The following is a 25,860-nucleotide window of genomic DNA, read 5'->3' as shown; positions in this document are numbered from 1 at the left end:
GGGACCGGAGCTATGCAGGAGGCGGGGGAGCAGCTGAGACTGACACTACAGATGTAAACACAGCCTCACAGCACGGCTGTGATTTATGAGGGATTGCAGAGTGCAGGGGGACCGTAGTGGGGTTTGGGATAGCAACAGAGGCTGGGCTGTATAGGCAGATCCAGCCTCTGTATGCAGATAACATTCTTTAAACACACCTCGGGTTCTCTTTAAAGAGAATCTGTACTCTAATATTCTTACAATAAAAAGCATACCATTCTATTCATTATTTTCTCCTGTGCCCCTCTGTGCTGTTTCTGCCACTCTCTGCTGCAATCCTGGCTTGTAATTAACAGTTTTAGGCAGTGTTTACAAACAAACTAACCAGCTTCTAATAGGCTCAGCTAAGCATAGTGTGTGAGTCATTCAAAGTATGCAGGGGGCCTGCAGAGGGTGTGTATCGCTTCTACCAATCACAAGCAGCCCTGCACATTCCACACAATCAAGCTTTAGCCCGACAAACAGGACAGAGGAAAGATACATTGATTTATTACAGAGATAGTGCAGTTAGGAAAGGCTGCAGTAAGCCAGAGCAGATTAGAACAGGCATAGGAACTTATAGGATAGAAGAACTAAGGCTGAAAAATTTGTTACAGAGTCTCTTTAAGCAAGCATAAGCACAGAAATGTGAATGTAAATATTCTTTTTATACATATATGTAATCGATCCACAGTATTAATTATAAACAGGAGGGAAATGTGGAAATAATTATTAAGATTTATAATTAATCACATGGTATATTTTTTATATTGTCACGTGGCTATAAGAACCACATTCATATATTCAGACCAGTGTGACACTTTAAATAAATGATTATTATTATTACCTTAAGAGTTATCACAATATCACTGAATATATGTTATATATGTTTTGAACCATTTACTGTGCACAGCTTATTGTGTCCTTTGCAGTGGAATTCCAGTTTTCCAGAGGACAAAAGAGCAATCTGAAAGGGCAGTTTGAACCAGTTCTCCGAGGGCAGGCCTGACTTTGAGAAACGAAACAAGAAACTGACTTCAGAAGACTTCCTCCAAAGTTGACTTTCACTTTCATGGAGGACAGAGAGAAGTCAAGTAACCCCGCCCAAAAAGGAGGACTGAGTCACCTTGATATGATGCTGATTGGACACTTACCAGAAAGAACTGCCTGAAAGGAGGAATATTTGATCATATTAATTAGGGTTTAAAATACTCTGCACACCAGGGAAACTCCACTTTCTCCTGCTGAGCTGAGCTGTGTTAGCTGCAATTTCTATATGCTGGCATGTGAGAAAGTCCTCGGCTGAGTAAATAAAGATTTCTATGTTTTTGGCAAATATGGAGAAGTCTCATTGAGTAAGTTAATTTTCCTTTGACAGATCTGATGGGTAACAGTGACAGGTGGTGATAGGGGGTGATTGATGGGTGATTAGTGGGTGTGTAGGGTAGAGAACAGATGTAAACAATGCACTTGGGAGGTGATCTGACGTCGGATCTGCGGGCGATCTATTGGTGTGGGTGGATGATCAGATTGCCCGCAAGGGGCAGGTTAGGGACTGATTGATGGGTGGCAGTGACAGGGGGTGATTGATGGGTGATTGACAGGTGATCAGTGGGTTATTACAGGGGGGATAGAGGCATACAGTACACAGGGGGGGGGGGGGGTCTGGGGAGAATCTGAGGGGTGGGGGGGGTGATCAGGAGGGAGCAGAGGGCAGTTTAGGGAATAAAAAAAATGTGTCGACAGATAGTGACAGGGAGTGATTGATGGGTGATTAGGGGGGTGATTGGGTGCAAACAGGGGTCTGGGGGGTGGGCAGGGGGGGGCTGAGGGGTGCTGTGAGCGATCAGGGGGCAGGGGTGGGGGAAATCAGTGTGCTTGGGTGCAGACTAGGGTGGCTGAAGCCTGCCCTGGTGGTCCCTCGGACACTGGGACCACCAGGGCAGGAGGCAGCCTGTATAATAGGCTTTGTATACATTACAAAGCCTATTATACGCACGGATCGGCGGAGATTTGTATTCCTCCGCCCGCCGGCGGTGCTAAGTGGCCGGCGAGCTGGAGGCTAAATCCCCGGCCATCGATCCCCGGCGGAGGATCGCGTCACGGATGACGCGATCGCTCCGCCCATGCCCCTACAAGGACCGCCGCCTCTGTGCATGTGGCGGTCCTTGCGGGATCCACTTTCCGGCCGCCCCTGCGCAGTGGGCGGTCGGGAAGTGGTAAAATATTAGAGCTTTGTTTTTTCCTCTTGCTGTACATACATTTTTTTTTTTGCACCTTGATGACCTTCTGGCTATTGAACTCTGGCATGTTTGACAGCCACCCTCTGTAATCTGACCTATGGCATTGCTGACAACCACTCTCTGGAATCTGACCCCTGGCATGGCTGACAACCATTCTCTGGAATCTGACCCCTGGCATGGCTGACGACCACTCTCTGGAATCTGACCCCAGCATAGCTGACATCCCCTCTTTGTAATCTGACCTCTGGCATTACTATTGACTACCCTCTGTCCTCTGGCATTGATACTGAACACCCTCTGACCCCTGGCATGGCTGCGGAACACACTCTTACTTCTGACATGGGTGTCGAACACCCTCTGACCTCTGCATTGCTTAAGATCAACTTCTGGCTTCCACATTTCTACAGCTTCTACAGTGGTGAGTACCAATGTGTTTGTGTTTATGTTACATAGTTACATAGTTATTTTGGTTGAAAAAAGACATACGTCCATCGAGTTCAACCAGTATATGTTTAGAGACCTTGCTGTACTCCCATGTGGTATGAGAGCTTGCCTATACAATCTGTTCATAGTATTCACAATCTGTTAGCCCTCATATTATATGCATTGTTCTCCCCAGGCTCTTTTTGCCGGTTACTCCCCCTGGCTAGTTTTGGTGAGTACCCGGCTGTCATCGTCTCACCACCTCATCTGTTGTAAGCAGAGTTGTGCAGGAAAGTGCTGGCCTTCCATTCTATTATCTCGCCCCACCCGGATACTTTTTCATGCCACCCGGCTGGAAAAAAATTCCGGGGAGATCACTGTATATGGATGTGGTAAAATTGGCCATCATTGGCCAATCAAAATACAATATGTGTACCAAGTTTGATTCTAACAGCTGTCTACTAAAAAGAAATTGTATAAGCCCTTGGTATGCTTTGCTAAAGCCTGGTACACACTTTCAATTATTATTGGCCGATCACAGACCAAATTTACCACCGCTATGTAGTATGAGGGTTTACCTACATAATCTGCAGATAATGTTCAGCATCTGTTGATTCTCATACTACATGGAGGTGTTAAAATTGGTCAGTGATTGGCCAATCATTATTGAAAGTGTGTACCAGGCTTAAAAAAAGAATGACTCTTATGTGAGAAAACTGGCCTTGAAAAAGCAGTTGGTGCTACTTGCTTTTAACTGAATGCCCCAAAAGCTATCCGATTTTGTATATGGTGTACCATGTTAACAGTGACAAGCGAGTGAATAGCATTTATGGTGTTTGAGGGCTTAGGGCTATGTCATGTGAATTTTTGAGGGACCAAAGTGAAAAAAAGGTAAAAAAAACAGCATTTGCAAGTTGTCATGCCATTTCAGCAAAACCACATTTGTCCAAATGTTACAAAATATGTATATCTCAGTCGGCCTGGGTCTCTAGCTTTCAGAATGTTGACATTTGTGACCTGTATTGAATGTTCTGAGACTCCAGGGGCTTTGCTAAGGATGATGGCCGTATTACTTTTGGTACAAAAAATGGCCTTGAAAAGTCAGCTGGTGCTACCTGTCATGGATGAGCCGTGAAAAAATGCAATCAGCTTTCTGCATGATTGTGATTAACATTCTACCTAGTGGTAACCCCGTGCTGAGCTCGGGGTAGGAAATTCTGGCTGATAGTGGTAATCCCGAGCTCAGCACGGGGCATGGAAATACCTGATGTGGCTGCCATTTTGGAGTCCCGCGCGCGATTGGGGCTGCGCAGCCGGACTCCTGATCTCTCTCCTGCTCTCCCCGGCTGTCAGTGTCCTTCTTCAGCCGCCAGGATCCCCATAGCCCCGCTCTTATTCCGGGGATTCGGCGGCCAATCAGATCAGCGGCGTTGCAGCGTTCTAACGTCAGGGCGGCGAGACGTAGGAGGGGGGTATTGCGAAAATTTTGAATACTGCAGCCTGATTGGCTAAATTTATGAATGAATAGATACAAATGCTTCAAATGCATTTGTATCCAGTGTAGTGTAGCCATTTTGTTCCTGCTGCTCCTGAAGCAAGTGCATTGAGCTTTGTGATCTGCTGATCTGCCTTTTTTTCTGGATTACCTGTGTACCAATTTTTGCTTGGATTTTGACTACTCTCTTTGCCTGCTGCCTGTACCGACCTCTGCCTGGATTTTGACTACTTTCTTTGCCTACTGCCTGTACCAACCTCTGCCAGGATTTTGACTACTCTCTTTGCCTGCTGCCTGTACCAACTTCTTCCTAGATTTTGACTACTCTCTTTGCCTGCCATCTCTGCCTGGATATGATTACTCTCTGCCTGTGAACTGCTATGGCGTCAGCCTCAAGCCGTCTCACACCAGAAGTGCTGATGGAGTTCGAGGACAGCGATAGTGATCTGCTGTCGCTGGCGGACTCCACTGACAGTGACGCACCTGGTAACATGTCGTCTGACTCGGGTAGCAAGAGTGACGGTGACTCCATCACCACCAACACCGAGGTTAGTGCTGCTCGGGTTTGGTGCCCGATTGACACTACTCAGGCCACGCCATCGCCCCCCACGTTTCCCTTTTACTGGGGAGCCCAACCTGAAGATGGAGTGCGAGTACACACCCTTGGCCTACTCGCAGTTTTTTTTCCATGAGGCGGTCATTGAGAAGATCGTGGTGGAGACAAACCGCTACGCCACGCAAGAACTGGCTGCTCCACGAGGGCCGTTTTGCAGGAGCAGGGCGTGGGAGCCGATCACCAAGGAGGACTTGTGGCTCTTCCTTGGACTAATTAGTCTGCAGGGGGTGGTGGGGAAGCCCCTGCAGAAGTGGTATTGGTCTACAAACAAGATCATAGCTACCCTCTTCTTTGGCACGGTAATGTCTGAATACCGCTTTGGACTGATACTGAAATATCTTCACTTTTCAGACAACACTACCTTTGATGAGTCCACCCACCCTGCGCCAAAGCTGAAGAAAATTTGGGAGGTATATCAGCTGGTGGTGGAAAAGTTCAGGAACACTTATGTACCTGAGAGGGACATTAGTGTGGATGAAAGCCTGATGGCCTACAAGGGGAGACTGTCCTGGATACAGTATACTGCATCGAAGAGGGCCCATTTTGGTGTGAAATCGCATTTGCTATGCGAGGCAGCAACAGGGTATATATGGAATGCCATTCTGTATACCAGGAAAGGGACACAATTCAACCCTGCTTTCAGGCAGGGAACACACTTGACTTTCAGTTTTCCGCACGTGTTTTTCTGCATACTTTTTCTGCACACTAAGTGTGTTTCCATGCAGGAAAACGCGCACGTTTTTTCACAGCAGCTGATGTAATTGATGGAGAAAACTGACAATATGTGCAGAATCAGGATGCAGAATGTCAGTTTTTTTTCTGCGCGCGAACAACACAGTAAGTGTGCACTAGCACATTGAGTAACATGAGTTCTCAGTTTTTCTGTGCAGAAAACGTGCAAGAAAACAGTCAAGTGTGTTCCCTGCCTCAAGGACTATGGACTGGCGATGTCATCAGTGCTGTCTTTTTTTTTTTTAAACTCGTTTTATTAAACAAATATCACTGAATACATATGTATATACATATCAAGTACAGGATGCGAATAAAAGTATTACTAATGCAAGAATGAGCATCTGGTCTGACAAAAGGAGAAAAATCTACAAATTACAAAGTATACGGTCCATGGAGACCCAGTTTCAGTGATATAACAGAACAAATAAACATAAACAACCAAACTTCCACCTATGAATCAAAGTGTTATTCTTATACATGTTTGTCTGTATTCCAGAAACCAGAGAGTGCTTAAAGGATTTGTCTGTATAATGGGATCAGGTTTAATCATGAGATACCGTCAAGGGACTGTCCAGCCACAGGCTCCATATTCTTTAGAACTTAGCAATAGCTCCTCTATTTTTATATGTAATGTTTTCCAAGCTAAGATTGTGATTCATTAGAGATTTCCAACATTTTAGGAAGGGAGGGATTAAGCCAGTTGAGGACAATTGTTTTACTAGCAAAGAAGCATGCCTTTCTGATAATGGGTCTGAGGTCCTTAGACCATGTCTCTTCGTCTAGTATTCCAAGTAGGGCAACACTGGGATTGGGAGAGATGCTTTGCCCCAGAACCAACTCCAATATCACAAATACATCATTCCAGAATGTGGTCAATTTGGGACACTGCCAAATCATGTGCCAAAAATCAGCAGCATAAGCTGAACATCTGGGACAGGAGTCAGCAGTGGTCCTACCCATTTTAAGTAACCTCATGGGGGATAGATATACCTGATGAAGGAGAAATAGTTGAATAGTTCTGTCATTTGCTGCAACTGAGACTTGACGGGGAAGTATCAGTGCTGTCTTTGATGGAGCTGTTGCTGAACAAAGGTTACTGTGTGACCACAGATAACTTTTACAGTTCCCCGCAACTGTTTGAATTCTTGATAAAAAATAAAACAGATGCCAACAGCACTGTTAGGCTTAACAGGCAAGAGATGCCAACAACTTTCGCTAAACTAAAACTCAAAATTGGGGACATTGTGGCTTGGCAGAAAGGAAAAATGATGGCTCTCCGCCTGCGGGACAAGTAGGATGTGTGTGCCCTCAGCCCAGTCCATGACCCCTCAACCGTCTCCACAAGAACAAGAGGGAGTAAAGTCGTCGACAAGCCGCAAGTCATCCTGGACTATAACCACACAATGGGTGGGGTGGACAGAGCCAACCAAGCAATGACGTTCTACCCCACAGTATGCAAGCAACAGAAAAAATACTATAAAAAATATTTAGACATCTGCTTGCACAGTCTTTTTGGAATGCGTACATTCTGTACAAAATGTGCAGTGACAGGCCACCAACGCATGCAGACTTCATCTGGAAAGTTTGCGAATGCATCTGTATGAAGTACCAGGCCTCATCATCAGATGTCAGAGTTGGGTGTCGTGCATCCTATGTAGTCAATCCTGAGCGCCTAACTAGCTGTCACTTTATGGACTACATACCGTCAACTCCCCAAAAAAATGCGCCAACCAGGAAGTGTGTGGTTTGCTGCAGCAAAACCGATGCCAAAGGGAAAAAATCTGTAAGGAATCCTGAATGTACTGCCCTGACTGTAATGTCGGCCTGTGTGCAGTTCCCTGTTTCAAGATATACCACACACGGGAGGTGTATTAGTTATATTCTGTAATCTGCTGTCTTATTTGTACAGTTTTGCTATCTTTTCAGTTTATTGATAAATCTAATTATTTCAACAAATTTGTGTTGCAGTCTTTTATTTATATGCAGAATGTCTACCAGGCCTTTATTCCGATATATTTTGGTAAGTTATGACTTAAGAATTGGAGGTTTAAAATTCTTGAACAAAAAGTACCGCTTTTGAATTATTGCGGACAGAAATGTACCGCCAGGGAGGCGGTGTGTGTGTGGTTATAAATGAATCTGACAGGACTCTATCTAAGGCTCCCTGCACACTGCATGCGATTCCGATTCTGATTTTTAATCAGTTTTTACATCCGACTCTGATTTCTAATCGTTACTGCATGCTGCATTATTTTTCCCCTTTTTCGGCTGATTGTATTCAGGGAAAATCAGAATTGCAAATCGGAATCGCAAAATGGATTTGCAGTGTACAGGGAGTCTGATGTGTGCCATACACATGGAACAGATTTCCAATAGATTTTAGAATGAAATCTATTGGAAGTCTATCTAAATGCATTATTGGACCATTAGATCCAATGCAACTCTATGGGCCATCGATCTGCAGATCGACCTAGATTTTCCATCCTGTCAGATAGATGAAATCGATTGAAATCCTCTGCAAATCGAGCGATCGATAGATTTTTTCTATATTCTATAGAATTGGTCGATCGATGGCTGAAATCGATCAGTGTATGGGCCCCTTTACCTACAAAGGGATGTCAGGAAATCCATAGCAGGGGGCCTATTAAAAAACTAGGAAACACTCCAGCACCAGCCCCAGCATGACTCCTAGTGTTAGCAGGACATGTTGGAAGTCATACCTAGTCATTTTGGTAAGATTTTAGCAAAAGGCCACTGACTATCTCTACCGTAATAACACATTCAAACGCAGATTAAATTGTGCACGATTTAAGATATCGTGGAAGTTCATAGCTCTTTCCAAAGCTGAGATATTAATTTTGGTGCAACTAATTGGGCTAGGCTATTGGTCTTTGCTCTCTATGAGACCACCCGTATCCACTGTGTATCAATATGTTATCAGCATAAATATGCCATTTATCATTTTTGAATTACAACGTTCCACAGTTTAAACCTAAAATCTCCCTCCAAGGAGGCGAACTGTGATTGGTTTGTAAACCGGAGGGGGCAGGTTTCATTCCACCACAAAACTAGCTTCACTTAAACCAAGATGCATGCAGGGAGGAACAGAAATTACGGAAGAACAGAAAGTGACTAAAAGTCACTTTATTAGGTTAATAAAGCAACTTTTTCAATCCTTTGATATAGGTCATGGTAAGCGTTGCCTAGCAACCATGTGACTTCTCAGCCCTTCTTGCAGCCGCCAGCCACTAGCGACACTGAGACGGCCTGACACCTTTTCTTCCGCTGTGGATTCCCTCCAAGGAGACCAACGATCGCGTCTAGCTACACCTTGTCTCCCATCCTGCATCCTGGACTCCTCACTGACGTCTGGAGCCTGCTGCTGACTGGAGAGCGTGGTCCCCGGCTGCCATCTAAGAGGGACGCAAGCTGACTTAGGCTGATCCTTACCGGCAGCCAATATATTCCAGATGAGACTTGTCCTGGATAGGACAGTGTTTTTCGAAAAAAAAGTCACATAGGCCTCAATTCATAAAGCATTACCGCATACAGCAATGCAGAAAACAGCTCACTTTACCGAGCACTTAGAAAAATGCCAATTCAAGGCTGTTGCCGCATGAAAAGCTAAAATTACCGAGCAGTGAGGTAAATTACTGACTTGTGCGGTAAATACTTCAACAAATGTCATCAGTAAATAGAATAAAGATGGAGGGCGCTTATAGAGGATATATATATATATATATATATATATATATATATATATATATATATATATATACATATATATATATGAAAGGAGGTTATGTTGGGGATATTCAGTTTGTCACAATAAAAAGAGCTGTAATTGCAGCTGATGCATCAAAAAAGTCCTTGGACAGAAACCTTATGGTGCAAGTAGGTATTTATCAAAGCTCTAGTGAGCATGCACACGATAAAGCCACTAGTTGCCTCAATTGTCTCGATTATACCAGCATGCATACAATGAGCATGCATTCAATTAGCATGTGTACAATAGAGGCACTAGTAGCTACAGTTGTCTCAATTAGACCAGCAGTTTGTTATACATAAATCCAATTCCACATTAATAATTGAAGAGTTACTCCAAAGGTGTCACAATATGCAAGTTTTTATTTATAAACATCAAATGTCCAGGAATAGTGACCTTAAGAGCAGTGTTAAAATCATATGTTCAAAAATAATGTAAAAATTAAGATCTAAGGTACCTAAGGTACCTAAGGTACAAGCAGGTCAGTGTTCTCCCCAGGATTTTTTTCCAGCCGGGTGGCATGAAAAAGTTGCCGGGTGGATCGGCACGGGGAAATTTGGCGGTATGGAAAATTAATTATGCACTAATTATGTCCTACACATGCGCCCATGTGTACGCTGGCAACCACGTGGGGCATGTGTATGGATGATGGACACAGCCTGGAGCTAGCGGTGCACACAGACAGGTAAAGTGTAGGGGTGTGGGCACATTGCACACTTAGGGGGTGGCGGCGAATGCGGATACTTACAGGCTTGACAGTAGTGTCCGTGCACGATGACAGCCTCTATGCGCGCCTCTGCAGACTGTCGGCTTAGCCTCGGGTGCTGGTCCCTCCTCTTACTACCGCTGAGCCAATGACTGCACGAACTCGCCTGGAAGCGCGAGAGCTTGTGCACAGAGCTGTGCAGATTCGGGAGCAGCGTGCGCGATAGCCGGCCACACGGTGATGACAGCTGGGAACGCAGCCAGCCGGGCGGTAATTGATTTTACCAGGGCTGCCCACCTGTTTGATCCTGGGGAGAACACTGCATTGGTATATCTGTGGTTCAGGTATGCACACAGCATTGATGACATCTTATTTTGAATACATTGCTATGACAGCATGTCAGTATCATCAAGCTGTGCATGTAGCTTCTCACAGCTCCACTGACTCATCTGCTGCTCCAGTCACGAGATCCATAGCAGCCTGGACCCAACCCCCCGAGTGACCCAGCCATACTTCGAGTGCAACCCTGACCCCCTCTGCCAAATGCCGACTGCCAAGCGGAATCGTGCTGACACAATCTCAGCTCAGTGAGCTGATGTGTTAATGTCCCGCCCCCTCTACTCGTTCCCCGAGTTTTCAAACATCCCCCGGCAGAGCAGAGTAGCCATTTACCAGCAGCGTGTCCGTCCCCCTCCTGCACATACAGGCTCTATTAGCAGAGAAGCTTTCACTCACCGCTTCTCGCAGTTCGGATTCCCCTGCTTTGCCTGTCACCGGCTCTCCGTGCTGACAGAATCTCAGCTCAGTGAGCTGATGTGTTAGATGTCCCGCCCCCTCTCCTCGTCCCCACGAGTTTTCAAACATTCCCCAGCAGAGCAGAGTAGCAAAGTAGTCGTTTACCAGCACCGTGTCCGTCCCCCTCCGGCGCATACAGGCTCTATTGGCAAAGAAGCTTTCACTCACCGCTCCTCGCCGTTCGGGTTCCCCTGCTCTGCCTGTCACCGGCTCACATCTATGTCGCTATGCAGTGGCGCCTCGCCACTAGAGGGCATCATAGGTATGAGCCGGTGACAGGCAAGCAGGGGATCTCCGAACGGCGAGGAGCGGTGAGTTAAAGCTAGCTTCTGCCGCACACTCTAATAGAGCCTGTATGTGCAGGAAAGGGACGGACACGCTACGCTATGGGTAACGACTACTTTGCTACTCTGCAGCGCTGCTCTGTGCAGATTCGGAAGCAGCGCTGGTTTTTTTGCTAGGTAACCAAGTGCGATAGCTGGTCACGTGGTGATGGCAGCTGGGAATGCAGCCAGCAGGGCGGTAATTGATTTTACCCGTGCGGCCCGCCCACTTGATTGATCCTGGGGAGAACACTGCAGGTATTTATAATCGCTCTAGTGAGCATGCATACAATAGAGACACCAGTAGCTACAATTGTCTTCACCTAGACCAGCATGCAAACAAATAGCATGCATTCAATTAGTGTGCATACAATAGAGCCACTTGTAGCCACAACTGTCTCAATTAGACCAGCAGTTGGTTATACATAAATCCACTTACACCTTAAAGTGAATGGGAACCGCATTTTTAAAAAAAAATGAAGCAAATACTTAGCTTAGGAGAGGGAAGGCTCTGGGTCATATAGAGCCTTACCTCTCTTCTCTCGGTGCCCTCTATCCTGTGCTGGCTCCCCCCCCGTTCCAAACCCACACCAAAAGGGTATTTGGAAGTCTTCGGGAGCCGTGTCCTCCCCAAGACGTGTGGCTCCATACTGCACAGGCGTGAGCATGCAAGAAAGCGTGCTTGCGCAGGTGCAGTACAGGGCCGCCCTTCTTCAGGAGCACCCGGGCTCCCTGAAGACTTCTGAAGCCTCCTTCGGCCAAGTAAAGCAGTATTTGACTAAATTAGTCAAATAATGCTACCGGGCGAACCAGCACTAGAATGAGGGGACCAGGAGAGAAGCCGGAAGGCTCTATAGGACCCAGAGCCTTCCCTCTCCTTGAGTAAGTATCTGTCTCATTTTTTTAAATGCGGTTCCCATTCACTTTAATAATTGAAGAGTTACTCCAAAAGTATCACAATATGCAAACTTTTAATTATAAACATCAAATGTCCAGGAATAGTGTCCTTAAAGATAACTGTCAGGCTGCAGAAGCTAATTTAAACCTCTATTCTCCTGTGTTAAACAGTTTAGAAGGAAGCTCAAAAGCCATTAGTGAAGATAAACATTTCAGTTACCTTTGATGTGTGCTTATCTTAAAGTCTGTTATAGACCCATAAAGACGCAAGCCGCAGCTAAACTGCAAAGCATTCTGGGGCCCTCCCCTCGGCTGCTAATGAGACGGTACAGGAGCTTCTATTCAGTCCAGCGCGAAACACTGATAAATCTCGGGGCAGAGTTTCACTGCAGGAGTCAGCTATTGTTCCTAGCCACATGGCTCATTAATATTCACTGCACACCGTGTTGTTCAAGAACGAGCTTATCTGTGATCAGAAGCAGGCAGGACATGACGACACATTTGGCTTCACAAACATGGAGCCTGCCATGAGCTGTCAGGAGCATCTATCTCTGCATATACTATATACAAATTCTGTGAAATCCAAACGTGGACAGTGAAATGCATATGTAATGTAAGTACAGCCAATCTTTAGCTACTGATATATGTGTTTATTTTCTCTGAGACCCTATACCTAACAGCTCCTCTTTAAGAGCAATATTGGAATCATACGTTCAAAAAGTGTAAAAATTGAGATCCTGTATATATATATATATATATATATATATATATATATATATATATATAAATATATATATATATAGATAGATATAGATCCATTACCCATAAGCTCAATACATTCATACAATCAATCACACATAGGCCATCCAGTGTGCATAAAACCGCTATCAAAAAGCACAATAAAAAGTTCACACAAAAAAAAGTACCAAAAAGTAGATTATTCTTATTTCTGTATGTTCAGCAGGTGAGACCAAAAATAGGATCCAATATGTTCACCAAAAAACAGGTATCTTAAGCATCCAGTTATTAACAACTTCCTATTAGGTTGTACCATGTATATAATTATATACTCACGCTCCCCAGGAGCTTGTAGCGATGAGTAGATAAAAGTTTATTTGAGTTAGAGCTCCGGCTGGCAGCTCAATAACTCACTCCGTCCTTTGATAAAGGCGGCCGAGCCCGTTGAAACGCGTTAGCCCCGATAGATCTTCCTGCGCTGAAGTTCTAGAGAGGTACTGACAAGTGGATTGCTGGTACAACGCTAAATAAACCTATACTTATACACTCGATCCCAGTACCGCTCTGAGGTCCAGCAGCTGGCGTATCCAGACGGGGGTTCCGGATGTATAACACCCCCCTGAGACTACTGTACCTTTAAAAAAAAATCCCTGAAATCACTGAAGCGGGCAAGCTGGTAAAGGCTTGCCTCCTGCAGGGACTGTGGGAAAAACTCAGCTCTTTCACTATTGTAAAGACTGCATGTAGACAGCTACACAAGGTATTTCACAGGTTGAAAAGTTTTGACAGTCCCTAAACTCCAGGAGGGCTGCCTGCAGCTTGTGTGAGGGGCTGACCATCCCTTACATCCTCCACACCCCTATGGATGGTATACCTATATCATTCCCCTATTCCCACAATCCTCCCCCCACTATGTTGTTAATGTTTTGTTTTTGCTTTGGCAATGCTAAATGTATTTGGTCCTGCCAATAAAGCTTTTTTGGATTTGGCTGGCAGGGACAGGAGACACATTACATGCAAGTAGCCTGTGTGATGTGGGACTGCAATACAGATACTCTCTCTGCATTCACTATTGTTTTCCTCCTTCCCCTAGTGCTGGCTGGAAGGGGAGCAATTTCCCCCCAGGCAGCCTTTCATTAAGAGATTTGTGTCTGGTGTATTCAGGTGAAACACTAGGCTAACTGATAAAAGTGCAAATAGAGGGCAGGCAAGCTGGTAAATATACACAGCATGATGCAGAGCTTGCCTGGAGGGTCCGTGGGCAAACATCTGTCTGGTCTCTCCTCATTGTTATAATGACTGCATGTGTGGATAAGGTGTTAAACAAGGTGAAAAGTTTTTGACAGTCTCAAGACTCCAGGGGCCATATGCAATTCACTTTTTCACCTGAGTTTTCTCCTAGGAGATAATTTTTCATCTTCTATTTAAAACGACTTTCCAGCATTTTTCAACTAAAAAAGTACCAAAAAGTAATTGAAAAAGTACTATCAAAATAATTTTGAGTATTTTCTTGCTTGGTGATGGCTTAAATGCATTTTATTGACAAATTTAAAAATATCACCTAGGAGAAAACTCAGGTGAAAAAGTGAATTGCATATGGCCCCAGGAGGGCTTCTTTCTGCAATACAGATAAGTTCTCTGCTCCATCTCAGGCTATTCTCAATTTCTCCACTCCTCTCTCTGGGCTAGTGCAACGCCAAAATCACAATAGCAATTGCTAGCAATTAGTGAGTGCAATTTTGTGAAGCGATTTTCAGAGCGATTTCTGAATGAATTGCTCAAAAAAATGCTACATGCAGTATAACTGCGATTTTGAAAAAATCACAACACTGCTGTGAGAACACTGTCATAGGGTAAAATTAGCCAAGCGCTTTTCAAATCACTGTCGATTTGAAAAAAGCTCAGAAGCCCTCTTGATGTGCACCAGCCCTCCCTCATTCACCTTTGTTTCCCTCTTCCCCTAGAGCTGGCTGTGTCTTCTTGTGTAATACAGGAAAGCTAAATAAAAGTGAAATCCTGGTGAGGCAAATTATTATTATTTAGTATTTAAATAGCGCCGCCATCTTCCGCAGATGCATATAACCCTGCATCATATGGCTATCGCTTGCGCTATGTGACACTATGTGGCATATTCCACTGAATTGTCCAAACTAAGTCTATCTGCCGTTCCTCTCTCGGGGAGTTGTTCCAGCGCTGTCCCCCGTTCAAATTTGCTGCTACCAGAAGCCCTCAGAAACACTCGTGTCCTTGAGTACTTCCAAAGACAGGCAGCCCTGTAATACGCCAGTGCACTTTTGTGCATGGGCAGTATGGAGCTACCTGTCTTCGGAAGCACTCGGGGACATAACTGCTTCTGGACCTTTCAGGAATCCCCCCCTTAAAAATCCTGCGTTTGCCACTGAGTGGCGGTTCACATCCGGTGACCTCACCTGCTTCCAGCGTCCAGTTGTAGGTAGGTAACCGCCACAGTGCGGTTTGTGGAGCTGTGTATAGGTTTATTTAGCGTTGTACCAGAAATCCACTTGTCAGTACCTCTCTAGAACTTCAGCGCAGGAAGATCTATTGGGGCTAGAGCTGTGACAATTAAATACAATGTTAATTGTTAGACTAATAGACAGATTCAGAGCTTTTTTAGTTAGGCCCGGTTCACACTGCACGCGTTTCCAGACGCGTTTTGGAAACGCGTGCAGGTGGCCGACACGCACGACATCAGACAGTGCATAGAGTGCACTGTCTGACAGTGGCGTAGGGCCTGCGGTCGCAACGGTCGCCGTGGGGACCGGGCCCAGCTCCTGAAGAGGCGGGGGAGGGGCCCATGTCTGTTTGGACTAGTGCTGACCGTGCGTGCTATTGGGAGGGGGGAGCCGCAGCCGCGGGGAGGGCAGCCCGACCTCTCCCTCCCTTCCTCTCCCCGCCCCCCCCTCAGATGCAGAGTGAGCGGCGCATGGAAGCGCTGTAGGCAGAACTCACCTCCGTCCCTGCGTTCCAAGCGCCGCTGATCTCCTCCCGCTGTATAGATGCTGATACACACTGCTTCCGGCTAAACAGGAAGCAGTGTGTAACAACATCTATACAGCGGGAGGAGATCAGCGGTGCAGGAACGGAGGTGAGTTCTGCCTACAGCGCTTCCGTGCGCCGCTCACTCTGCATCTGTGGGGGGGGGGCCTTGGGGAGAGGAAGGGAGGGAGAGGTCGGGCTGCCCTCCCCGCGGCTGCGGCTCCCCCCTCCATATACAGAACCTACCTACCTATCCTATCCTGGGGGGCAGCTACCTATCTATCCTATCCTGGGGGGCAGCTACCTACCTAACCTATCTTGGGGGGGGGGCAACTACCTAATCTATCCTGGGGGGCAGCTACCTAATCTATCCTGGGGGGGCAGCTACTTATTGTATCCTGGGGGGGGGCAGTTACCTAACCTATCCTGGGGGGGCAGCTACCTAATCTATCCTAGGGGGGCAGCTACCTACCTAACCTATCCTGGGGGGGGCAGCTACCTAATCTAACCTATCCTGGGGGGCAGCTACCTACCTAACCTATCCTGGGGGGCAGCTACCTATCTAACCTATACTGGGGGGGGGGCAGCTACCTACCTAACCTATCCTGGGAGGGGCAGCTACCTAATCTAACCTATCCTGGGGGGGGCAGCTACCTACCTAACCTATCCTGGGGGGCAGCTACCTACCTAACCTATCCTGGGGGGAGCAGCTACCTAATATAACCTATCCTGGGGGGGGGGGCAGCTACCTAATCTATCTTGGGGGGGCAGCTACCTAACCTATCCTGGGGGGGCAGCTACCTACCTAACCTATCCTGGGGGGGGCAGCTACCTACCTAACCTATCCAGGGGGGGCAGCTACCTAATCTAACCTATCCTGGCGGGCAGCTACCTAATTTAACCTATCCTGGGGGGGCAGCTACCTAATCTATCCTGGGGGGCAGCTACCTAATCTATCCTGGGGGGCAGCTACCTAATCTAACCTATACTGGGGGGCACCTACCTAATCTAACCTATACTGGGGGGCACCTACCTAATCTAACCTATACTGGGGGGCAGCTACCTATCTAACCTATACTGGGGGGCAGCTACCTCATCTAACCTTATACTGGGGGGCACCTACCTCATCTAACCTATACTGGGGGGCAGCTACCTCATCTAACCTATACTGGGGCCAGCTACCTAATCTAACCTATACTGGGGGGCACCTACCTATCTAACCTATACTGGGGGCACTTACTTATCTAACCTGTATTCGGGGCACCTAGCTAGCCTATACAGGTGGCAACTATACTGGCTACCTATATTGGAGGCACCTACCTAACTAACATATACTGGGGGCACCTACCTATCTAACCTATGCTGGGGACAACTATTCTGGCTACCTATATTAGAGACACCCACCTAGCTAACCTGTACTGGGGGCACCTATCTATCTAACGTATACCGGCGGCGCCTGCCTATCTAACCTATACTGGGGGCAACTATACTGGCTACCTATGCTGGAGGCACCTACCTGGCTAACCTATACCGGGGGCAACTATACTGGCTTACCTATGCCTGGCTACCTATACTGGGGGGACCTATAGCTGGCTATAGGGATTCGGATATGTGTGTGCGTCGGGTGTTGCCGGGGGAGGGGGGGCTGTTGTTGCCGGGGGGGCTGTTGTTGCCGGGGGGGGGGGTGGGCCCACATCCAGATTCCGCATCGGGGCCCAGAGGTTTGTAGCTACGCCACTGGCCATATCAATTGTGATGTATAGAGTGTTTGGGGGGCCCCAATGTAAAACTTGCATCGGGGCCCACAGCTCCTTAGCTACGCCACTGCTGTCTGATGTTCACACTGCATGCGTTCCGGACCTGTGCGTTCCGGGAACGCATGCTGCACGCATTTTTTGCCAAAACGCGTGGCTGTCCCATTCACTTTTCAGTGATGGGATCAGCCACGCAACGCATACAAACGCGTATGGCGTGCGTTCGTACGCGTTGCGTTCCGCGTGCGTGCCCGTCCGCGTTTGTAATGTGAATGCGGCCTTACATAGTTATTTGGGTTGAAAAAAGACATACATTCATCCAGTTCAACCAGAGAACAAAGTACAACACCAGCCTGCTCCCTCACATATCCCTGTTGATCCAGAGGAAGGCGAAAAACCCTTACAAGGCATGGTCCAATTAGCCCCACAGTGAAAATATTCCTTCCCGACTCCAGATGGCAATCAGATAAAATCCCTGGAGCAACATCACTGGGCATTACCTAGTAATTGTAGCCATGGAAGTCTTTCAATGCAAGGAAAGAATGTAAGCCCCCTTTAAATGCAGGTATAGAATTTGCCATAACTTCTTCCTGTGGCAATGCATTCCACATCTTAATCACTGTTACTGTAAACAACCCTTTCCTAAATAAATGGCTAAAACGTTTTTCCTCCATGCGCACATCATGTCCTCTAGTCCTTTGAGAAGGCCTAGGGACAAAAATCTCATCCGCCAAGCTTTTACAGTGGCTTGCAAAAGTATTCGGCCCCCTTGAAGTTTTCCACATTTTGTCACATTACTGCCACAAACATGCATCAATTTTATTGGAATTCCACATGAAAGACCAATACAAAGTGGGGTACAAGTGAGAAGTGGAATGGAAATCATACATGATTCCAAACATTTTTTTACAAATAAATAACTGCAAAGTCAGGTGTGCATAATTATTCAGCCACCTGAGTCAATACTTTGTAGAACCACCTTTTGCTGCAATTACAGCTGCCAGTCTTTTAGGGTATGTCTCTACTAGCTTTGCACATCTAGAGACTGAAATCCTTGCCCATTCTTCTTTGCAAAACAGCTCCAGCTCAGTCAGATTAGATGGACAGCGTTTGTGAACAGCAATTTTTTAGATTTTGCCACAGAATCTCGATTGGATTTAGATCTGGACCCTGACTGGGCCATTCTAACACATGGATATGTTTTGATTTAAACCATTCCATTGTTGCCCTGGCTTTATGTTTAGGGTCGTTGTCCTGCTGGAAGGTGAACCTCCGCCCCAGGCTCAAGTCTTTTGCAGACTCCAAGAGGTTTTCTTCCAAGATTGCCCTGTATTTGGCTCCATCCATCTTTCCATCAACTCTGACCAGCTTCCCTGTCCTAGCTGAAGAGAAGCACCCCCAAAGCATGATGCTGCCACCACCATATTTGTCAGTGGGGATGGTGTGTTCCGAGTGATGTGCAGTGTTAGTTTTCATCCACACATAGCGTTTTGCATTTTGGCCAAAAAGTTCAATTTTGGTCTCATCTGACCAGAGCACCTTCTTCGTCGTTTGCTGTGTCCCCTACATGGCTTGTGGCAAACTGTAAATGGGATTTCTTATGCTTTTCTGTTGGCAATAGCTTTCTTCTTGCCACTCTTCCATAAAGGCCAACTTTGTGCAGTGCACGACTAATAGTTGTCCTATGGACAGATTCCCCCACCTGAGCTGTAGATCTCTGCAGTTCGTCCAGAGTCACCATGGGCCGGAGGTGATCAGAATTACGGACCGGGAGCGCCCTCTAGTGGGCTTTCATGCAGTCAACTTTCAGTTGGCTGCATGGACTAGTTTTTTTTTTTTATTTAAAAAAAACCCTCCCGCAGCCGCCCTGGCGATCTTAATAGAACGCCAGGGTGGTTAAGATCAGATACATCAGTGTAATTGTTTCCAGCACAGAAAGGGCTGAGAAACTCCAGTTGTTATCTCTATGCAAACAAGCCATTAAGCTCTCCGACTAAGTTAGTCGTGGAGAGGGCTGTTATCTGACTTTTATTATCTCAACTGTTCCTGGACTATTTACTTTTCCTCTGCTAGAGGAGAGGTCATTACTTCACAGACTGCTCTGAAAGACTCATTTTGAATGCTGAGTGTTGTGTAATCTGCACATATTATAGAATGATGCAATGTTAGAAAAAACACTATATACCTGAAAATAAAAGTATGAGAATATTTTCTTTGCTGCTAATCTTCTAGTAATTATTCATAGTACACAACCAATTCACTATATCATATTTTTTTTTCGCTTCAGTGTCTCTTTAAACATGTTAATTAGATGCCCTCTAAGGCTTCTTTTCTCTAGACTAAATAAAACCAGTTTATCTAACCTTTCTTGGTAAGTGAAAAGTAAGACCTTTCATTCCTTGTATCAATTTTGTTGCTCGTCTCTGCACCTGCTCCAAAACTGCTTTCTGTACAAAATGTGCAGTGACAGGCCACTAGAGAGTTAAACAATATTATGCTAGCATCTCGAGTTTTTATTTCCCTTTTAATGCATCCCAAAATTTTATTCGCTTTAGCTGCAGCGGCTTGGCATTGAATACGATTATTTAACTTGTTGTCGATGAGTACTCTTAAAGAGACTCTGTAACAAATTGTTTATCTTTATTTCTTCTATGCTATAAGTTCCTATGCCTTTTCTAATGTGGTCTGGCTTACTGCAGCTTTTCCTAATTGCACAGTAGCTGTGTTATCTCTGTTATATGATCTAATCTTCTCTCTATAGTCGGCACAGTCAGGCTGAGGCAGTCAGACTGGAATGTGCAGGGCTGCTTGTGATTAGCTAGAAGCTGTACACACCCCCTGCAGGCTCTGTGTGACTAACACACTCTGCTTAGCTGAGCCTATTAGAAGCTGGTTAGTTTGTTTGTAAACACTGCCTAAAACTGGCAATTACAAGCCAGGTTTGCAGCAGAGAATGGCAGAAACAGCACAGAGGGGACCAGGAGCACATAATGAATAGAATGGTATGCTTTTTATTGTAAGAATTTCAGAGTACAGATTCTCTTTAAGTCCTTCTCCAAGTTTGATGTCCCCAACTGTATCCCATTTATTTTGTATGGTGCTAGACCATTGGTATGACCAAAATGCATGACTTTACATTTTTCAACATTGAATTTAATCTGCCATTTATGTGCCCATATAGCCATCCTATCCAGATCCTGCTGCAATATGTCACTATCTTCCTCAGAGTTGAAGATTCTGCAAATGTTGTATCATCTGCAAAAATAGCAACATTGCTTTCTACTGCATCTACTAGGTCATTAATAATTAAATTGATTAGCACTGGACCCAGTACAGACCACTGTGGGACCCCACTGCTAACAGTCACCCATTTTGAGTATGATCCATTGACCACAACTCTTTGTTTTCTGTCCATTAGCCAGTTCCCTATCCATGCAAACAGCTTAAACAGTTTATGATTATTTATACCTGTGATACAATGAGGGCAGCCATGTTCTGTTTGTCACATTACACACAGGCAAGCTCATCTCCCTTCTCCTACTCCCTCCTCCCCTCTGCCTCTGAAATCTCTGGCTAGTAACCTCCTCTTCCTCCTGCCCAGACTGAGCTCCCATAAGCCCTTGCTACTAAGGCTGAGAGTGCCAACGCTCTCTGGAGAAGCTGTAGGCGAGGCTTGTTTAGTTTATAGGGAATTAGAGTATTAACCACCTTAGCGGTATGGACGAGCTCAGCTCGTCCATTACCACCGCGGTGGATTGCTCAGCCCCTGGTGGGTCTTTCTTTACAATTTTTTTTTAACACGCAGCTAGCACTTTGCTAGCTGCATGTTTAGTTCGATCGCCTCCGCTCACCGGCGATCCGCCACTACACGAAGAGGGCCCCCCCAGACCCTCATGACGTCATTCCGATCGTCGCCATGGCGACTAGGGAAGCCCTAACAGGAAATCCAGTTCAGAGCTGGATTTCCTGTTGGTTATGATCGCCCGTGGCGATCGGAGGGGTGGAAGGGAAGCCGCAGGGATGGGGGAATCATGTAGCTAGCGATAGGTTAAAAAAAAAAAACACCCGCTGCCGATTGCCGCAAAAAAATAAACTGCCAAGGTGGTTAAAACAAAATAAAAAAAGTATTTGGCTTGAGGAATGCCCTATAAGCTATATGCAAGGAACACAATTATACAATGAGTAAACGTTTATCTCAGATCCACTTTCAGTTAAGACGAGATCTCTAAAGTTAACATTTCAATCCTTAAAATAACTACAGAATTCTAAAGTTAAAGACAGGCTGTTAATTACCGGTAACTACATGTGAAAATAACTACAGAGGAGATGTAGAAGATAACAGAGCACAGCAACACCCAGAATTTATTGCAACTTGCCTCGGTCGATCGGGCAGCACCCTGGATAGTCACTAGCTTGAAGGAAGAGGACCGGCACCGTCGTCTTCAAATAGCTCTTTTTATTTCAATATACCTGTAACGGTTATGGAATTATCTCCGTGGGCAGCGCACAACATGTACGCTGACACTGCGGAACCCTCCACAAGCGCTTGGATAAGGGAACCCAGATTTGGTGCAAATGCACCTGTAGAGAGGAATTCCAACCAGCAGATGGAGGTGTGGAGTACAGAGGAACACGGTCTCTGTACAACCACAGATGCCAGTTGGAGATAGAACGAAGTGAAGCAATACAGGGCAAGAAAGCCACTCGAGAGAGAGTGAGCACAGAGACAGAATGTATGTATGTCCACCAATCTAGTCGCCACCCGGCGACGGTTGATATACAACAAGCAAAGACCAAAGTGAGAAAGCAATCGCAAGAATGGCGATTGCTAACAGAGATACAAGACTGAGTAAAGACAGATCATAGAATGAATAAAGACAGAACCAATTAGCAAACTGCAATTCAACACGAAGGAACTGACAGGACTAGCTAAACGCGTTCACCACACGTTAAGCGCAATAGCGACAAAGCGCGTTCAAGGCACGGTCACCGCGCGTTAAGCGCAACAGCGACAAAGCGTACCAACCCTAACTAACTATTGAACACAGAACAAAAAGACAAAGGGATGGCGAGAACGCTTTGCTAATCGGTTGCCTAACACCAGACAACAGCAAGCGTTCACACCAGACAAAAGCTCTGGCCCACACTCCAGGAACATAGGTCAGAAGGATCCACCGCCTCTACCGCTAGGGCAAATGCGATCCAGACAGACAGAGCGATTCACTATCAGCCGCCGTTGGAGAAAGTGCAATCGCAACAGATAAGACAAGACAGAACTAGGCATTACAGATAATAAACAACCTGACTGCGCCAGAAGGAATGCTAAGTGCACTCCCAAGGAAAAACTACTCTAAGACAATATTTAGCAAACAATTAGCAGAGGGGCTGAAACTCAAGGTAAGTCCAGTAGAACCAAACCTTTATGACCAGCAGGGAATTCTGGGAGGAAATGACATTTATACTGCAAGCCTTCAAGAGAGGCAGAGCTATCAATAACCAGATAAGTGAATGCAAATCCCTCACCAGAACAGCAAGTCTGAAACTTGCAGAGTGAAAACAGGTCTCCTTTCCAGGGACCTGCAGCATACAGACCTGAAAAATTGTCAAAAAGCTGCCTGCCTGTGCAGGCAGCAGAGCAGATCATTACAATACCATCATATAGCAAACATCTGCAACACTCCTTTTTCAAGCAAGGCTATATGTGGTCTGACATCAAAAAGACAAACTGACAGTCTTATATAGTCCACTGTGTTAAACAGCATCCAATCATAGCATTATATTCAAACTGACCAATCACTGTAAGATTCAAATTGGAGAACCTGATGGGGAAATTATGCTGCTACACACTGATAGGTCATGGGGAGGGCGGGGCCACAGCTCCTGCGGCCCTGCCCACCTAGCTAACCACCAATGCAGTGCAATGCTAAAAGCCGTCACACCACATCCAATGTGAACATACCATTAAAATATCATTGCATCGCGTTGGTATGCAACATTATTGTCCATTGCAATGGAAATTCAGTGTGAAAGGACCCTTAATCATGCAAAGCACAAACTGACTACTGACTTTATTTTTCAATCTTATACAAGCAGACATGTGCCAATAACCAAACAGTTGTGACATGCAGTTAAAGTAATTGGAAGACTGTGCTACATTTACATTTAACTGTTATAATGCTTGGTACAAACCATGCAATTTCTTTTCAGACCGATGGGTCGAATCAATAATTTCAGGTCTAATCTGATTTCTAATCCTTTTTCTGATTGGTTTTGTACAGAAGTGATCAGAAAATCGATTAGAAAAACAAGCGGATCTGTCGGAAATTATCGATTTAACTCATTGATCTGATGGAAAATTGCATGGTGTGTACTAGGCATAAGAGGTGTGATGTAAATTGCTGACATCCAGTATACCATGTGAGGTGAGACTGTGTGAGCCACACTGTAATTCATTAGCACACTGATAGAGGGTCTGAGTTCACATCTGTCTCATAGCCTGAAATGCATATAGTGTATCTTATAATTAAGCCTAGCATCTTCTATCAATCAGTAAACCCATTTAGGTACCGCATATCTGATGCCTGGTACACACCATGCAATTATCCATCAGATTGATGGGTCAAATAGATAATTTCCAACAGGTCCAATCAGGTTTCCAACTACTTTTTCTGATCGATTTTGTAAAAAAAAGTGATCGGAAAATAGACCAGAAAATGATAGGACCTGCCGGGAATTATTCCCCCCCCCCCCCCTCCTCCCCTTTTTTCTCCCTCCCCGCTTCTTCTCATTCTCCTTTTCCCTCCCTCTTTCCCCCCCTTTCCCCCACCCCGGTTGTTCGGGGGTTTGTATTTATTAAGAATCAGTAGGTTGGCCCTACTACAATGTGTCATTTTAAATGTATTTTATGTGTATGCATGTGTATATTTGTACTATACGCTGGAGTCCGCTCCTCTCCTAACAGCGGTAATCCCCTTTAAAAACGTTAGTCACCTGTGTAGGTGTGGTGGATAGTGGCTGTGGTCTCCAGGTATTTAAGACCTCTTGTGATGTGTCACAACAGCTACGACTAAGGACCCGGTAGGGTCAGAAACGCGTCAACAGCTTGTATGCTGTTCTATTTTTGCTATTTTTCTACAATGATTTAATAAAAAGGACTGGTTTTACTCCATGGAAGGTGTGTGGAGAAATCTTTTTGATCATCTTTACTGCCGGGAATTATTGATTCAACCCATCAATCGGATAGGAAATTGCATTGTGTGTAACAGGCATGAGAGGTACTGTCAGGCTCATTTGAGCTATGTCTGGCAGATTCTATCCAATAGTAGTATTTTCCGTTATGTAATCAAACTCCTCCTCAAAATATACAGCTTACCAGTAATACGCACGTATGATAAGTACATACATGATAAGTACAAGTAGGTACTGCTCGCACAAAAACACAGAAGTGGCTGAGAATTGCAGTACACTACATCAGCAATCTACAGTTACTGGAGAAGCAGCAATATTAGGTTTAACGCGTTGTATCAGCATCACATCACGGTTTGTCACACACTGGCTGCCACACAACCACCAATACTAGCAAGGAGCCCAGAATACAGGGGCATACTGGCACACGCACAAGAGCTGTACCCACCGTTCTTGGAAATCTATAATTACGCAAGCATTGAACAGATCTTTCGTACATAAATGGATAGCAGCGCGAACACTGAAGGTAGCACTTACACATTGGTGAGAAAATATGACAAAACACCTGGCACATTCAGACCCACCTGGTGAAAACAGACACCCTATTCCATCTCACCTGCTTTCCGCAGCTAGTCCTGTGGGTAACGTTCAGCGATATCTGGTGGGTTTTCCAGACACAAGACAGGCGTTGGCGATGCAGCGCACCAAACCGAAATCCCACTGCTTTTCTATCTACGAGGGCCACAATCGCTTGCGGAGATGTTGTGGCGGAGACAGCAAGAGATCACCGTGGTACTGCCGCTGGAGGAGGGGAGGGGCCTGTACGAGAAGCGGGGGGGGGGGGGGGGGGGGACTGAGTGTACACTGTGCAGGAGAAGGAGGGAGGAGAAAGGGGTGCAGAGGATGGAGAGACCTGGAAAACGGAAGATCGTTTACCTGTACAAGCTTGTTAAAGCCTCAGACATAGTTATTATTAGTCTATAACGTGCTCCCCTTATTGCATGTGCAGAAAAATTATCATTTTACCATGTATTATGCTCGTTGACGATTAACAGCAGCCAACCATGGAGCACTATAGCAGCCATGTCACTTGTATTTTATTACTATTTTTTTTATTATTTTTTTTTTATTATTATTATTTTACAACTGACATAGAAAGCGTTGTGGCAAAG

At 45.6% G+C, this 25,860-nt stretch overlaps 1 protein-coding gene across 13 annotated transcripts in view; it reads right to left on the bottom strand.

Annotated features, from left to right (window-relative positions):
- Positions 1-25,497, bottom strand: part of FLRT1 (fibronectin leucine rich transmembrane protein 1) — an 878,261-nt gene extending 852,764 nt beyond the window's left edge. For 12 of the 13 annotated variants that reach the window (XM_068260001.1, XM_068260002.1, XM_068260003.1 and 9 more), the window contains exon 1: positions 25,305-25,497. The gene's annotated coding sequence lies outside the window, so the exon portion shown is untranslated. Of the gene's footprint in view, positions 1-25,272 lie in introns of all 13 variants that reach the window. The other variant, XM_068260004.1, reaches the window with a different exon arrangement.
- Between the last annotated feature and the right edge of the window lie 363 nt (positions 25,498-25,860).

This window comes from Hyperolius riggenbachi, chromosome 11, assembly GCF_040937935.1.
Source record: "Hyperolius riggenbachi isolate aHypRig1 chromosome 11, aHypRig1.pri, whole genome shotgun sequence".
Lineage (NCBI taxonomy): Eukaryota > Metazoa > Chordata > Amphibia > Anura > Hyperoliidae > Hyperolius > Hyperolius riggenbachi.
Note: the sequence above shows the minus strand (reverse complement) of the source record. Positions and strands in the feature narration are given on the sequence as shown.